Consider the following 15,336-nt stretch of genomic DNA (forward strand, 5'->3'; position numbering starts at 1 on the left):
TCGGAAACCCTTCCGATGCCTAAGTCAGCAAATAGACTATAGACACAAAAGCTCTGTGTATTTGAGAATAAGAATTGTGATACCTGTACGTAGGTCCTATCATGAGCTTTTATAGATTCCACCTGGCACAACCTTAGTAGGACTCCAGCTCTCCTTATAAGAGTCCTCCTAATAATCACACTCCCAAGGATAATCCCTATCCTCATAACATCCTACTCACTACCAACCAAGTGAGACGGCTCTAACCTCCTGCCTTAGCTCGGTAGTACACTCAATTGAGCTAGCTTGCCCCTGCTCTACATTGGATAGAACCAAGATGGTATTCGACTGAGATAACCTTCAGTCCAGTATGCTACAAATATACCCCAGTCCGAGTTGCTGTTTACATCTAGCCAATCTGCTCCAGTCCTTGGACTGATATCTGTACACCACAAGACCGAGCTATAAAAGCTCTTAGCTCGGCCGCAAGCGTGCCCTTACGAATTGTGGAGTCTACTTAGCTAGGCCCAATACTTAAATCAAATGGACCTAGCTCGGCCCGGTTTATGCATATAAATTATCCTCTCAATTGGCCCTTAGTTCCATCTGCGAAGCATGACTAGGATTATTACCTTCAAACCGTGCTAAGATATTAGCCAAAGGGAAGTACTTCGGCTAGTCGAGCTACAAAACCCACTCGGTTTTCCCGTCTTTGACGTAGTACAACCCGCTTTTCCACGCTGCTGACACCACGCCCTTACTGGGATACGTGGCTCCCCTTGATTGCCTCTACCGCTGTGACAGCCGTCAATCATAACTTCCAAAATTTGAATAGTCCCGCCTTTTTACTTCCATTTTGCACTTATTCCCTTAGTCTTCAAACGTCCATTGTTACTGTTCATCTGCCCTCTGGAAAACCTCTCACATTTTTAACTCCAAATCCTTATCTTCTACCGCCTAGTCTCAATCCCAGTCGCAGGGGCTTGTTTGATTGAATTCTGCTTTCACGCCCTTAATCTGTAAGTTCCTCATGCCATTTTCTCTGTTTTAACTGATACGCCTTTCTTTAAAGAATAGCAATTAATCTCCCATATATGCGTGTTATATGCAATAGAGACTTGAGCAAATACCATAAACCCAAAAAACCTCACGCTCAAACCTAAAGACACACTCAACTGGATTTTGAATCAGTTTAGAACATGATTTTTGATCCAAAATCGTGCTGTGACCGAACTATGAACTTGTTTGTGACCCTTAGGATAGTACTCGACTGAACTAGAAATGCATAGAACACCAACCGTGCTATAAACCTTGAGTCGGCCTTGTTTCATGGCCGAATTAGAAATGGTATGTAACGCAACTGTAACCAAGCTAGGCTGATATTACTCTGCCTATTTACTTAGCGCGGTCCAATTATCTGGGCATAACACTTTTATTTCCACTTTGTAGACTTGACTAGGTTGGCCAGGCACACCCTTGCACTTTGCCCCTGGGCGAGTTTGCTCAGCCGAGCCATCCAAAGTCACACCAGGGCCGAGCAAGGCTACCGTGTTCATAACAATTTTTAAACCAATGGGAAAATACCGGTTTCTGGTGGACTTGCATGGTGCCATGGTTGAATTTCGAAGGGACTACCATATTTTGTGGAAACTAGCGCGGGACTTCCGCTTTGAAAACTAAGTCGGAAAAGGTACTTTTTTCGCACTGAAGCTTGAAAACAGCCCCCGGCGGGCCGGAATCGTGTAACAATCACGAGAAGGCCCGGGGAACACCCCGAACATCTCAAGAGGGACCAATTTGAGCCGTGAAAGCTTAACGAACAGGCACGGGGACTCCCGATTTGAAAACTAGGTCGGAAAACACACTTTTCTAACACTTAGGTTTGGAAGTAGGCCATCGGGGGGCCAAAATTATGTAACAATCACAACAAGGCCCGGGAACACCTCAAAAACCTCGGGAGTGAAAGACGCGAGTTGTAAAAGCTTAGGGAGCTAGCACGGGGACTCCCGGTTTGAAAATTAAGTTGGAAAGAGACACTTTTTCCACGCTTAGGCTTGGAAATAGGACACCGGAGGGGCCCAAAACTGTGTCATAGTCGCGAGAAGGACCGAGAAATGCCCCAGACACCTCGGGAGGGTCCAAGAGGTAAGTTGCGGAGACTCACAGAACTAGCACAGGGCTCTCGGCTTGAGAACTAAATCAAAAAATGCACTTTTTTCACACTTAAGCTCGAAAATAAGCCGTCGGGGGCCAAAATCGTGTAACAGTCACGAGAAGGCTCGGGGAACACGTCAAACACCCCGGGAGGGACCGATGTAAGTTGTGAAAACTTACGGAACTAGCACGGCTCTCCCGGTTTGGAAACTAAGTCCGAAACGACACTTTTCTCGCACCTAAGCTTGAAAATAGTCCATCGGGGGGGCCAAAATCGGGTGACAGCCAAGAGAAGGTCCGGGGAACACCTCAAAACACCTAGGGAGGGACCAACGTGAGTTGTGAAAACTTACGAAACTCACATGGGACTAACAGTTTGGAAACTAAGTCAAAAAATGCATTTCCTAAACACTTAAGTTTGAAAATAGGCCATCGGGGGCAAAAAAAATCCTGTAACAGTCCTGAGAAGACCCATGGAACACCTCCAACACCTCGGGAGAAACCAATGTAAGTTGTGGAAACTAGCGCGGGACTTCCGGTTTGAAAACTAGGTCGGAAAAGGTACTTTTTTCACACTGAAGCTTGAAAACAGGCCTCGGGTGGCCGGAATCGTGTAACAATCACGAGAAGGCTCGGGGAACACCCCCAACATCTCAGGAGGGACCAATTTGAGCCGTGAAAACATAACGAACAGGCACGGGGACTCTCGATTTGAAAACTAGGTCGGAAAACACACTTTTCTAACACTTAAGTTTGGAAGTAGGCCATCGGGGGGCCAAAATCATGTAACAGTCGCAACAAGGGCCGGGAACACCTCAAACACCTCGCGAGTGACAGACGCGAGTTGTGAAAGCTTACGGAACTAACACGGAGACTCCGGGTTTGAAAACTAAGTTGGAAAGAGACTTTTTCCACGCTTAGGCTTGGAAATAGGACACCGGGCAGGGGGCTAAAACCGTGTCACAGTCGCGAGAAGGACAGGAAAATGCCCCAAACACCTCGGGAGGGTCCAAGAGGTAAGTTGCGGAGACTTACGGAACTAGCACGGGACTCTCGGCTTGAGAACTAAATCAAAAAATGCACTTTTTTCACACTTAAGCTCGAAAATAAGCCGTCGGGGGCCAAAATCGTGTAACAGTCACGAGAAGGCCCGGGAAACACGTCAAACACCCCAGGAGGGACCGATGTAAGTTGTGAAAACTTACGGAACTAGCACGGGTCTCCCGGTATGGAAACTATGTCCGAAACGGCACTTTTCTTGCACCTAAGCTTGAAAACAGTCCATCGCGGGGGCCAAAATCGGGTGACTGCCAAGAGAAGGTCCGAAAAACACCTCAAAACACCTAGGGAGGGACCAACGTGAGTTGTGGAAACTTATCGAATTCGCATGGGACTCCCGGTTTGGAAACTAAGTCAAAAAATGCATTTCCTAAACACTTATGTTTGAAAATAGGCCATCGTGGGCCAAAATAATTCTGTAACAGTCTCGAGAAGGCCCGTGAAACACCTGCAACACCTCGGGAGAAACCAATGTAAGTTGTGGAAACTAGCGCGGGACTTCCGGTTTGAAAACTAGGTCGGAAAAGGTATTTTTTTCACACTGAAGCTTGAAAACAGGCCTCGGCGGGCCTGAATCGTGTAACAATCACGAGAAGGCCCGGGGAACACCCTGAACATCTCAGGAGGGACCAATTTGAGCCGTGAAAACTTAACGAACAGGCACGGGGACTCCCGATTTGAAAACTAGGTCGGAAAACACACTTTTCTAACACTTAAGCTTGGAAGTAGGCCATCGGGGGGCCAAAATCATGTAACAGTCGCAACAAGGGCCGGGAACACCTCAAACACCTCGGGAGTGACAGACACGAGTTGTGCAAGCTTACGGAGTAGCACGGGGACTCCCGGTTAGAAAACTAAGTTGGAAAGAGACACTTTTTCCAAGCTTAGGCTTGGAAATAGGACACTGGGGGGGCCCAAAGCCGTGTCACAGTCACGAGAAGGACCGGGAAATGCCCCAAACACCTCGGGAGGGTCCAAGAGGTAAGTTGCGGAGACTTACGGAACTAGCACGGGACTCTCGGCTTGAGAACTAAATCAAAAAATGCACTTTTTTCACACTAAAGCTCAAAAATAAGCCGTCGGGGGCCAAAATCGTGTAACAGTCACGAGAAGGCCCGGGGAACACGTCAAACACCCCGGGAGGGACCGATGTAAGTTGTGAAAACTTACGAAACTAGCACGGGACTCCCGGTTTGGAAACTAAGTCCGAAACGGCACTTGTCTCGCACCTAAGCTTAAAAATAGTCCATCGGGGGGGGGCCAAAATCGGGTGACAGCCAAGAGAAGGTCCGGGGAACAACTCAAAACACCGAGGGAGGGACCAACGTGAGTTGTGTAAACTTACGAAACTCGCATGGGACTCCCGGTTTGGAAACTAAGTCAAAAAATGCACTTCCTAAACACTTAAGTTTGAAAATAGGCCATTGGGGGCCAAAAAAATTCCTGTAACAGTCCCGAGAAGGCCCGTGGAACACCTCCAACACCTCGGGAGAAACCAATGTAAGCTGTGGAAACTAGCGCAGGACTTCCGGTTTGAAAACTAGGTCGGAAAAGGTACTTTTTTCACACTGAAGTTTGAAAACAGGCCTCAGCGGGCCGGAATCGTGAAACAGCCACGAGAAGGCCGAGGAACACCCCGAACATCTCAGGAGGGACCAATTTGAGCCGTGAAAACTTAACGAACAGGCACGGGCACTCCCGATTTGAAAACTAGGTCGGAAAACACACTTTTCTAACACTTAAGCTTGGAAGTAGGCCATCGGGGGCCCAAAATCATGTAACAGTCGCAACAAGGGCCGGGAACACCTTAAACACCGCGGCAGTGACAGACGCGAGTTGTGAAAGCTTACGGAGCTAGCATGGGGACTCCCGGTTTGAAAACTAAGTTGGAAAGAGTTACTTTTTCCACGCTTAGGCTTGGAAATAGGACACCGGGGGGGCCCAAAACCGTGTCACAGTCGCGAGAAGGACTGGGAAATGCCCCAAACACCTCGGGAGGGTCCAAGAGGTAAGTTGCAGAGACTTACGGAACTAGCACGGGACTCTCGGCTTGAGAACTAAATCAAAAAATGCACTTTTTTCACACTTAAGCTCGATAATAAGCCGTCGGGGGACAAAATCGTGTAACAGTCACGAGAAGGTCCGGGGAACACGTCACACACCCCGGGAGGGACCGATGTAAGTTGTGAAAACTTACGGAACTAGCACGGGACTCCCGGTTTGGAAACTAAGTCCGAAACGGCACTTTTCTCGCACCTAAGCTTGAAAATAGTGCATCGGGGGGGCCAAAATCGGGTGACAGCCAAGAGAAGGTCCGGGGAACACTTCAAAACACCTAGGGAGGGACAAACGTGGGTTGTGGAAACTAACGAAACTCGCATGGGACTCCCGGTTTGGAAACTAAGTCAAAAAATGCACTTCCTAAACACTTCAGTTTGAAAATAGGCCATCGGGCGCAAAAAAAATCCTGTACCAGTCCCGAGAAGGCCCGTGGAACACCTCCAACACCTCGAGAGAAACCAATGTAAGTTGTGGAAACTAGCGCGGGACTTCCGGTTTGAAAACTAAGTCGGAAAAGGTAATTTTTTCACACCGAAGCTTTAAAACAGGCCTCGGCGGGCCGGAATCGTGTAACAATCACGAGAAGGCCCGGGGAACACACCAAAAATCTCAGGAGGGACCAATTTGAGCCGTGAAAACATAACAAACAGGCACGGGGACTCCCGATTTGAAAACTAGGTCGGAAAACACACTTTTCTAACACTTAAGCTTGGAAGTAGGCCATCGGGGGACCAAAATCATGTAACAGTCGCAACAAGGGCCGGGAATATCTCAAACACCTCGAGAGTGACTGACGCGAGTTGTGAAAGCTGACGGAACAAGCACGGGGACTCTCTGTTTGAAAACTAAGTTGGAAAGAGACACTTTTTCCATGCTGGGGGGGGCCAAAACCGTGTCACAGTCGCTAGAAGGACCGGGAAATGACCCAAAAACCTCGAGAGGGTCCAAGAGGTAAGTTGCGGAGACTTACGGAACTAGCACGGGACACTAGGCTTGAGAACTAAATCAAAAAATGCACTTTTTTCACACTTAAGCTCGAAAATAAGCCGTCGGGAGCCAAAATCGTGTAACAGTCACGAGAAGGCCCGGGGAACACGTCAAACATCCCGGGAGGAATCGATGTAAGTTGTGAATACTTACGGAACTAGCACGGGACTCCCGGTTTGGAAACTCTGTCCGAAACGGCACTTTTCTTGCACCTAAGTTTGAAAATAGTCAGTCGGCGGGGCCAAAATCGGGCGACAGCCAAGAGAAGGTCCGAGGAACACCTCAAAACACCTAGGGACGGACCAACGTGAGCGGTGGAAACTTACGGAACTTGCATGGGACTCCCGGTTTGGAAACTAAGTCAAAAAATGCACTTCCTAACCACTTAAGTTTGACAATAGGCAATCGGGGCCCAAAAAAATTCTGCAACAGTCCCGAGAAAGCCCGTGGATCACCTCAAACACATCGGGAGAAACCAATGTAAGTTGTGGAAACTTGCGCGGGACTTCCGGTTTGAAAACTAGGTCGGAAAAGGTAATTTTTTCACAGTGAAACTTGAAAACAGGCCCCGGCAGGCCGAAATCGTGTAACAATCACGAGAAAGCCTAGGGAACACCCCGAACATCTTAGGAGAGACCAATTTTAGCCATGAAAACTTAACGAACAGGCACGAGGACTCCCGATTTGAAAACTATATTGGAAAACACACTTTTCTAGCACTTAAGCTTGGAAGTAGGCCATCGGGGGGACAAAATCATGTAATAGTCGCAACAAGGGACGGGAAAACCTCAAACACCTCGGGAGTAACAGACGCGAGTTGTGAAAGCTTACGGAACTAACACGGGGACTCCCGGTTTGAAAACTAAGTTGGAAAGAGACACTTTTTCCACGCTTAGGCTTGGAAATAGGACACCGGGGGGAGGGGCCAAAACCGTGTCACAGTCGCGACAAGGACCGGAAAATGCCCAAAACACCTCGGGAGGGTCCAAGAGGTAAGTTGCGGAGACTTATGGAACTAGCACGGGAATCTCGGCTTGAGAACTAAATCAAAAAATGCACTTTTTTCACACTTAAGCTCGAAAATAAGCCGTCGGGGGCCAAAATCGTGTAACAGTCACGAGAAGGCCCGGGGAACACGTCAAACACCTCGGGAGGGACCGACGTAAGTTGTGAAAACTTACGGAACTAGCACGGGACTCCCGGTTTGGAAACTAAGTCCGAAACGGCACTTTTCTCGCACCTAAGCATGAAAATAGTGCATCGGGGGGGCCAAATTCGGGTGATAGCCAAGAGAAGGTCCGGGGAACACCTCAAAACACCTAGGAAAGGACCAACGTGAGCAGTGGAAACTTACAGAACCCGCATGGGACTCCTGGTTTGGAAACTAAGTCAAAAAATGCACTTCCTAAACACGTAAGTTTAAAAATAGGCCATCGGGGGCCAAAAAAATCCCGTAATAGTCCCGAGAAGGCCCGTGGAACACCTCCAACACCTCTGGAGAAACCAATGTAAGTTGTGGAAACAAGCGCGGGACTTTCGGTTTGAAAAGTAGGTCGGAAAAGGTACTTTTTTCACACTCAAGCTTGAAAACAGGCCTTGGGGGACCGGAATCGTGTAACAATCACGAGAAAGCCCGGGGAACACTCCGAACATCTCAGGAGGGAACAATTTGAGCCATGAAAACATAACGAACAGGCACGGGCACTCCCGATTTAAAAACTAGGTCGGAAAACACACTTTTCTAACACTTAAGCTTTGAAGTAGGCCATTGGGGGGCAAAAATCATGTAACAGTCGCGACAAGGGCCGGGAACACCTCAAACACCTCGGGAGTGACAGACGCGAGTTGTGAAAGCTTACGAAACTAACACGGGGACTCCCGATTTGAAAACTAAGTTGGAAAGAGACACTTTTTGCACGCTTGGGCATGAAAATAGGACACCGGGGGGAGGCCAAAAATGTGTCACAGTCGCGAGAAGGACTGAGAAATGCCCAAAACACCTCGGGAGGGTCCAAGAGGTAAGTTGCGAAGACTTACGGAACTAGTACAGGACTCTCGGCTTGAGAACTAAATCAAAAAATGCACTTTTTTTACACTTCAGCTCGAAAATAAGCCGTCGGGGGCCAAAATCGTGTAACAGTCACGAGAAGGCCCGGGAAACACGTCAAACACCCCGGGAGGGACCGATGTAAGTTGTGAAAACTTACGGAACTAGCACGGGACTCCCGGTTTGGAAACTAAGTCCGAAACAGCACTTTTCTCGCACCTAAGCTTGAAAAAAGTGCATCGGGGGGGCCAAAATCGGGTGACAGCCAAGAGAAGGTCCGGGGAACACCTCAAAACACCTAGGGAGGGACAAACGTGAGTTATGGAAACTAATGAAATTCGCATGGGACTCCCGGTTTGGAAATTATGTCAAAAAACGCACTTCCTAAACACTTAAGTTTGAAAATAGGCCATCGGGGGCCAAAAAAATCCTATAACAGTCCCGAGAAGGCCCGTGGAACACCTCCAACACCTCGGGAGAAACCAATGTAAGTTGTGGAAACTAGCGCGGGCCTTCCGGTTTGAAAACTAGGTCGGAAAAGGTAATTTTTTCACACTGAAGCTTGCAAAAACGCCTCGGCGGGCCGGAATCATGTAACAATGACAAGAAGGACTGGGAAACACCCCGAACATCTCAGGAGGGACCAAATTGAGCCGTGAAAACATAACGAACAGGCACGGGGACTCCCGATTTGAAAACTAGGTCGGAAAACACACTTTTCTAACACTTAAGCTTGGAAGTAGGCCATCGGGGGGCCAAAATCACGTAACAGTCGCAACAACGGCCGGGAACACCTCAAACACCTCGGGAATGACAGACGCGAGTTGTGAAAGCTTACGGAACTAGCATGGGGACTCCCGGTTTGAAAACTAAGTTGGAAAGAGACACTTTTTCCACGCTTAGGCTTGGAAATAGGACACTGGGGAGGAGGCCAAAAACGTGTCACAGTCATAAGAAGGACCGAGAAATGCCAAAAACACCTCCAGAGGGTCCAAGAGGTAAGTTGCGGAGACTTACGGAACTAGCACGGGACACTCGGCTTGAGAACTAAATCAAAAAATGCACTTTTTTCACACTTAAGCTCGAAAATAAGCCGTCGGGGGCCAAAATCGTGTAACAGTCACGAGAAGGCCCAGGGAACACGTCAAACACCCCGGGAGGGACCGATGTAAGTTGTGAAAACTTACGGAACTAGCACGGGACTCCCGGTTTGGAAACTAAGTCCGAAACGGCACTTTTCTCGCATCTAAGCTTCAAAATAGCCCATCGGGGGGGCCAAAATCGGGTGACAGCCAAGAGAAGGTCCGGGGAACACCTCAAAACACCTAGGGAGGGACCAACGTGAGCTTTGAAAACTTACGGAACTCGCATGGGACTGACGGTTTGGAAACTAAGTCAAAAAATGCACTTCCTAAACACTTAAGTTTGAAAATAGGCAATCGGGGCCCAAGAAAATCCTACAACAGTCCCGAGAAGGCCCGTGGATTACCTCCAACACATCGAGAGAAACCAACGCAAGTTGTGGAAACTAGCGCGGGACTACTGGTTTGAAAACTAGGTCGGAAAAGGTACTCTTTTCACACCGAAGCTTGAAAACAGGCCCCGGCGGGCCGGAATCGTGTAACAATCACGAGAAGGCCCGGGGAACACCCCGAACATCTCAGGAGGGGCCAATTTGAGACGTGAAAACATAACGAACAGGCACGGGGACTCCCGATTTGAAAACTAGGTCGGAAAACACACTTTTCTAACACTTAAGCTTGGAAGCAGGCCATCGGGGGCCTAAAATCATGCAACAGTCGCAACAAGGGCCGGGAGCGCCTCAAACACCTCGGGAGTGACAGACGCGAGTTGTGAAAGCTTACGGAACTAGCACGGGGACTCCCGGTTTGAAAACTAAGTTGGAAAGGGACACTTTTTCCACGCTTAGGCTTGGAAATAGGACACCGGGGGGGAGACCAAAAACGTGTCACAGTCGCGAGAAGGACCGAGAAATGCCCAAAACACCTCGGGAGGGTCCAAGAGGTAAGCTGCGGAGACTTACGGAACTAGCACGGGACTCTCGGCTTGAGAACTAAATCAAAAAATGCACTTTTTTCGCACTTAAGCTCGAAAATAAGCCGTCGAGGGCCAAAATCGTGTAACAGTCACGAGAAGGCCCGGGGAACACGTCACACACCCCGGGAGGGACCGATGTAAGTTGTGCAAACTTACGGAACTAGCACGGGACTCCCGGTTTGGAAACTAAGTCCGAAACGGCGCTTTTCTCGCACCTAAGCTTGAAAATAGTGCATCGGGTGGGCCAAAATCGGGTGACAGCCAAGAGAAGGTCCGGGGAACACCTCAAAACACCTAGGGAGGGACAAACGTGGGTTGTGGAAACTAACGAAACTCGCATGGGACTCCCGGTTTGGAAACTTAGTCAAAAAATGCACTTCCTAAACACTTAAGTTTGAAAATAGGCCATCGGGCGCCAAAAAAATCTTCTACCAGTCCCGAGAAGGCCCGTGGAAACACCTCCAACACCTCGAGAGAAACTAAAGTAAGTTGTGGAAACTAGCGCGGGACTTCCGGCTTGAAAACTAGGTCGGAAAAGGTACTCTTTTCACACCGAAGCTTGAAAACAGGCCTCGGCGGGCCGGAATCGTGCAACAATCACGCGAACGCCCGGGGGACACCCCGAACATCCCAGGAGGGACCAATTGGAGCCGTGAAAACATAACGAACAGGCACGGGGACTCTCAATTTGAAAACTAGGTCGGAAAACACACTTTTCTAACAATTAAGCTTGGAAGTAGGCCATCGGGGGGCCAAAATTATGTAACAGTCGCAACAAGGGGCCAAAATTATGTAACAGTCGCAACAAGGGCCGGGAACACCTCAAACACCTCGGGAGTGACAGACGCAAGTTGTGAAAGCTTACGGAACTAGCACGGGGACTCCCGGTTTGAAAACTAAGTTGAAAAGAGACACTTTTTCCACGCTTAGGCTTGGAAATAGGACACCGGGGAGGAGGCCAAAAACGTGTCACGGTCGCAAGAAGGACCGAGAAATGCCAAAAACACCTCGGGAGGGTCCAAGAGGTAAGTCGCGGAGCCTTACGGAACTAGCACGGGACTCTCGGCTTGAGAACTAAATCAAAAAATGCACTTTTTTCACACTTAAGCTCGAAAATAAGCCGTCGGGGGCCAAAATCGTGTAACAGTCACGAGAAGGCCCAGGGAACAGGTCAAACACCCCGGGAGGGACCGATGTAAGTTGTAAAAACTTACGAAACTAGCACGGGACTCCCGGTTTGGAAACTAAGTCCTAAACGGCACATTTCTCGCACCTAAGCTTGAAAATAGTGCATCGGGGGGGCCAAAATCGGGTGACAGCCAAGAGAAGGTCCGGGGAACACCTCAAAACACCTAGGGAGGGACAAACGTGAGTTGTGGAAACTAACGAAACTCGCACGGGACACTCGGTTTGGAAACTAAGTCAAAAAATACACTTCCTAAACACTTACGTTTGAAAATAGGCCATCGGGGGCCAAAAAAACCCTGTAACAGTCCTGAGAAGGCCCGTGGGAACACCTCCAACACCTCGAGAGAAACCAATGTAAGTTATGGAAACTAGCGCGGGACTTCCGGTTTGAAAACTAGGTCAGAAAATGTACTTTTTTCACACTGAAGCTTGAAAACAGGCCTCGGCGGGCCGGAATCGTGTAACAATCACGAGAAGGCCCGGGGAACACCCCGAACATCTCAGGAGGGACCAATTTAAGCCGTGAAAACATAACGAACAGGCACGGGGACTCCCGATTTGAAAACTAGGTCAGAAAACACACTTTTCGAACACTTAAGCTGGGGGGGGGGGCCAAAACCGTGTCACAGTCGCGAGAAGGACCGAGAAATGCCCCAAACACCTCCAGAGGGTCCAAGAGGTAAGTTGCGGAGACTTACGGAACTAGCACGGGACACTCGGCTTGAGAACTAAATCAAAAAATGCACTTTTTTCACACTTAAGCTCGAAAATAAGCCGTCGGGGGCCAAAATCGTGTAACAGTCACGAGAAGGCCCAGGGAACACGTCAAACACCCCGGGAGGGACCGATGTAAGTTGTGAAAACTTACGGAACTAGCACGGGACTCCCGGTTTGGAAACTAAGTCCGAAACGGCACTTTTCTCGCATCTAAGCTTCAAAATAGCCCATCGGGGGGGCCAAAATCGGGTGACAGCCAAGAGAAGGTCCGGGGAACACCTCAAAACACCTAGGGAGGGACCAACGTGAGCTTTGAAAACTTACGGAACTCGCATGAGACTGACGGTTTGGAAACTAAGTCAAAAAATGCACTTCCTAAACACTTAAGTTTGAAAATAGGCAATTGGGGCCCAAGAAAATCCTACAACAGTCCCGAGAAGGCCCGTGGATTACCTCCAACACATCGAGAGAAACCAACGCAAGTTGTGGAAACTAGCGCGGGACTACTGGTTTGAAAACTAGGTCGGAAAAGGTACTCTTTTCACACCGAAGCTTGAAAACAGGCCCCGGCGGGCCGGAATCGTGTAACAATCACGAGAAGGCCCGGGGAACACCCCGAACATCTCAGGAGGGGCCAATTTGAGACGTGAAAACATAACGAACAGGCACGGGGACTCCCGATTTGAAAACTAGGTCGGAAAACACACTTTTCTAACACTTAAGCTTGGAAGCAGGCCATCGGGGGCCTAAAATCATGCAACAGTCGCAACAAGGGCCGGGAGCGCCTCAAACACCTCGGGAGTGACAGACGCGAGTTGTGAAAGCTTACGGAACTAGCACGGGGACTCCCGGTTTGAAAACTAAGTTGGAAAGGGACACTTTTTCCACGCTTAGGCTTGGAAATAGGACACCGGGGGGGAGACCAAAAACGTGTCACAGTCGCGAGAAGGACCGAGAAATGCCCAAAACACCTCGGGAGGGTCCAAGAGGTAAGCTGCGGAGACTTACGGAACTAGCACGGGACTCTCGGCTTGAGAACTAAATCAAAAAATGCACTTTTTTCGCACTTAAGCTCGAAAATAAGCCGTCGAGGTCCAAAATCGTGTAACAGTCACGAGAAGGCCCGGGGAACACGTCACACACCCCGGGAGGGACCGATGTAAGTTGTGCAAACTTACGGAACTAGCACGGGACTCCCGGTTTGGAAACTAAGTCCGAAACGGCGCTTTTCTCGCACCTAAGCTTGAAAATAGTGCATCGGGTGGGCCAAAATCGGGTGACAGCCAAGAGAAGGTCCGGGGAACACCTCAAAACACCTAGGGAGGGACAAACGTGGGTTGTGGAAACTAACGAAACTCGCATGGGACTCCCGGTTTGGAAACTTAGTCAAAAAATGCACTTCCTAAACACTTAAGTTTGAAAATAGGCCATCGGGCGCCAAAAAAATCTTCTACCAGTCCCGAGAAGGCCCGTGGAAACACCTCCAACACCTCGAGAGAAACTAAAGTAAGTTGTGGAAACTAGCGCGGGACTTCCGGCTTGAAAACTAGGTCGGAAAAGGTACTCTTTTCACACCGAAGCTTGAAAACAGGCCTCGGCGGGCCGGAATCGTGCAACAATCACGCGAACGCCCGGGGGACACCCCGAACATCCCAGGAGGGACCAATTGGAGCCGTGAAAACATAACGAACAGGCACGGGGACTCTCAATTTGAAAACTAGGTCGGAAAACACACTTTTCTAACAATTAAGCTTGGAAGTAGGCCATCGGGGGGCCAAAATTATGTAACAGTCGCAACAAGGGGCCAAAATTATGTAACAGTCGCAACAAGGGCCGGGAACACCTCAAACACCTCGGGAGTGACAGACGCAAGTTGTGAAAGCTTACGGAACTAGCACGGGGACTCCCGGTTTGAAAACTAAGTTGAAAAGAGACACTTTTTCCACGCTTAGGCTTGGAAATAGGACACCGGGGAGGAGGCCAAAAACGTGTCACGGTCGCAAGAAGGACCGAGAAATGCCAAAAACACCTCGGGAGGGTCCAAGAGGTAAGTTGCGGAGCCTTACGGAACTAGCACGGGACTCTCGGCTTGAGAACTAAATCAAAAAATGCACTTTTTTCACACTTAAGCTCGAAAATAAGCCGTCGGGGGCCAAAATCGTGTAACAGTCACGAGAAGGCCCAGGGAACAGGTCAAACACCCCGGGAGGGACCGATGTAAGTTGTAAAAACTTACGAAACTAGCACGGGACTCCCGGTTTGGAAACTAAGTCCTAAACGGCACATTTCTCGCACCTAAGCTTGAAAATAGTGCATCGGGGGGGCCAAAATCGGGTGACAGCCAAGAGAAGGTCCGGGGAACACCTCAAAACACCTAGGGAGGGACAAACGTGAGTTGTGGAAACTAACGAAACTCGCACGGGACACTCGGTTTGGAAACTAAGTCAAAAAATACACTTCCTAAACACTTACGTTTGAAAATAGGCCATCGGGGGCCAAAAAAACCCTGTAACAGTCCTGAGAAGGCCCGTGGGAACACCTCCAACACCTCGAGAGAAACCAATGTAAGTTATGGAAACTAGCGCGGGACTTCCGGTTTGAAAACTAGGTCAGAAAATGTACTTTTTTCACACTGAAGCTTGAAAACAGGCCTCGGCGGGCCGGAATCGTGTAACAATCACGAGAAGGCCCGGGGAACACCCCGAACATCTCAGGAGGGACCAATTTAAGCCGTGAAAACATAACGAACAGGCACGGGGACTCCCGATTTGAAAACTAGGTCAGAAAACACACTTTTCGAACACTTAAGCTGGGGGGGGGGGCCAAAACCGTGTCACAGTCGCGAGAAGGACCGAGAAATGCCCCAAACACCTCCAGAGGGTCCAAGAGGTAAGTTGCGGAGACTTACGGAACTAGCACGGGACACTCGGCTTGAGAACTAAATCAAAAAATGCACTTTTTTCACACTTAAGCTCGAAAATAAGCCGTCGGGGGCCAAAATCGTGTAACAGTCACGAGAAGGCCCAGGGAACACGTCAAACACCCCGGGAGGGACCGATGTAAGTTGTGAAAACTTACGGAACTAG

The sequence above is a fragment of the Camellia sinensis genome, unplaced genomic scaffold (genome assembly GCF_055761805.1).
Source record: "Camellia sinensis isolate YWXY unplaced genomic scaffold, ASM5576180v1 Unanchor3, whole genome shotgun sequence".
Lineage (NCBI taxonomy): Eukaryota > Viridiplantae > Streptophyta > Magnoliopsida > Ericales > Theaceae > Camellia > Camellia sinensis.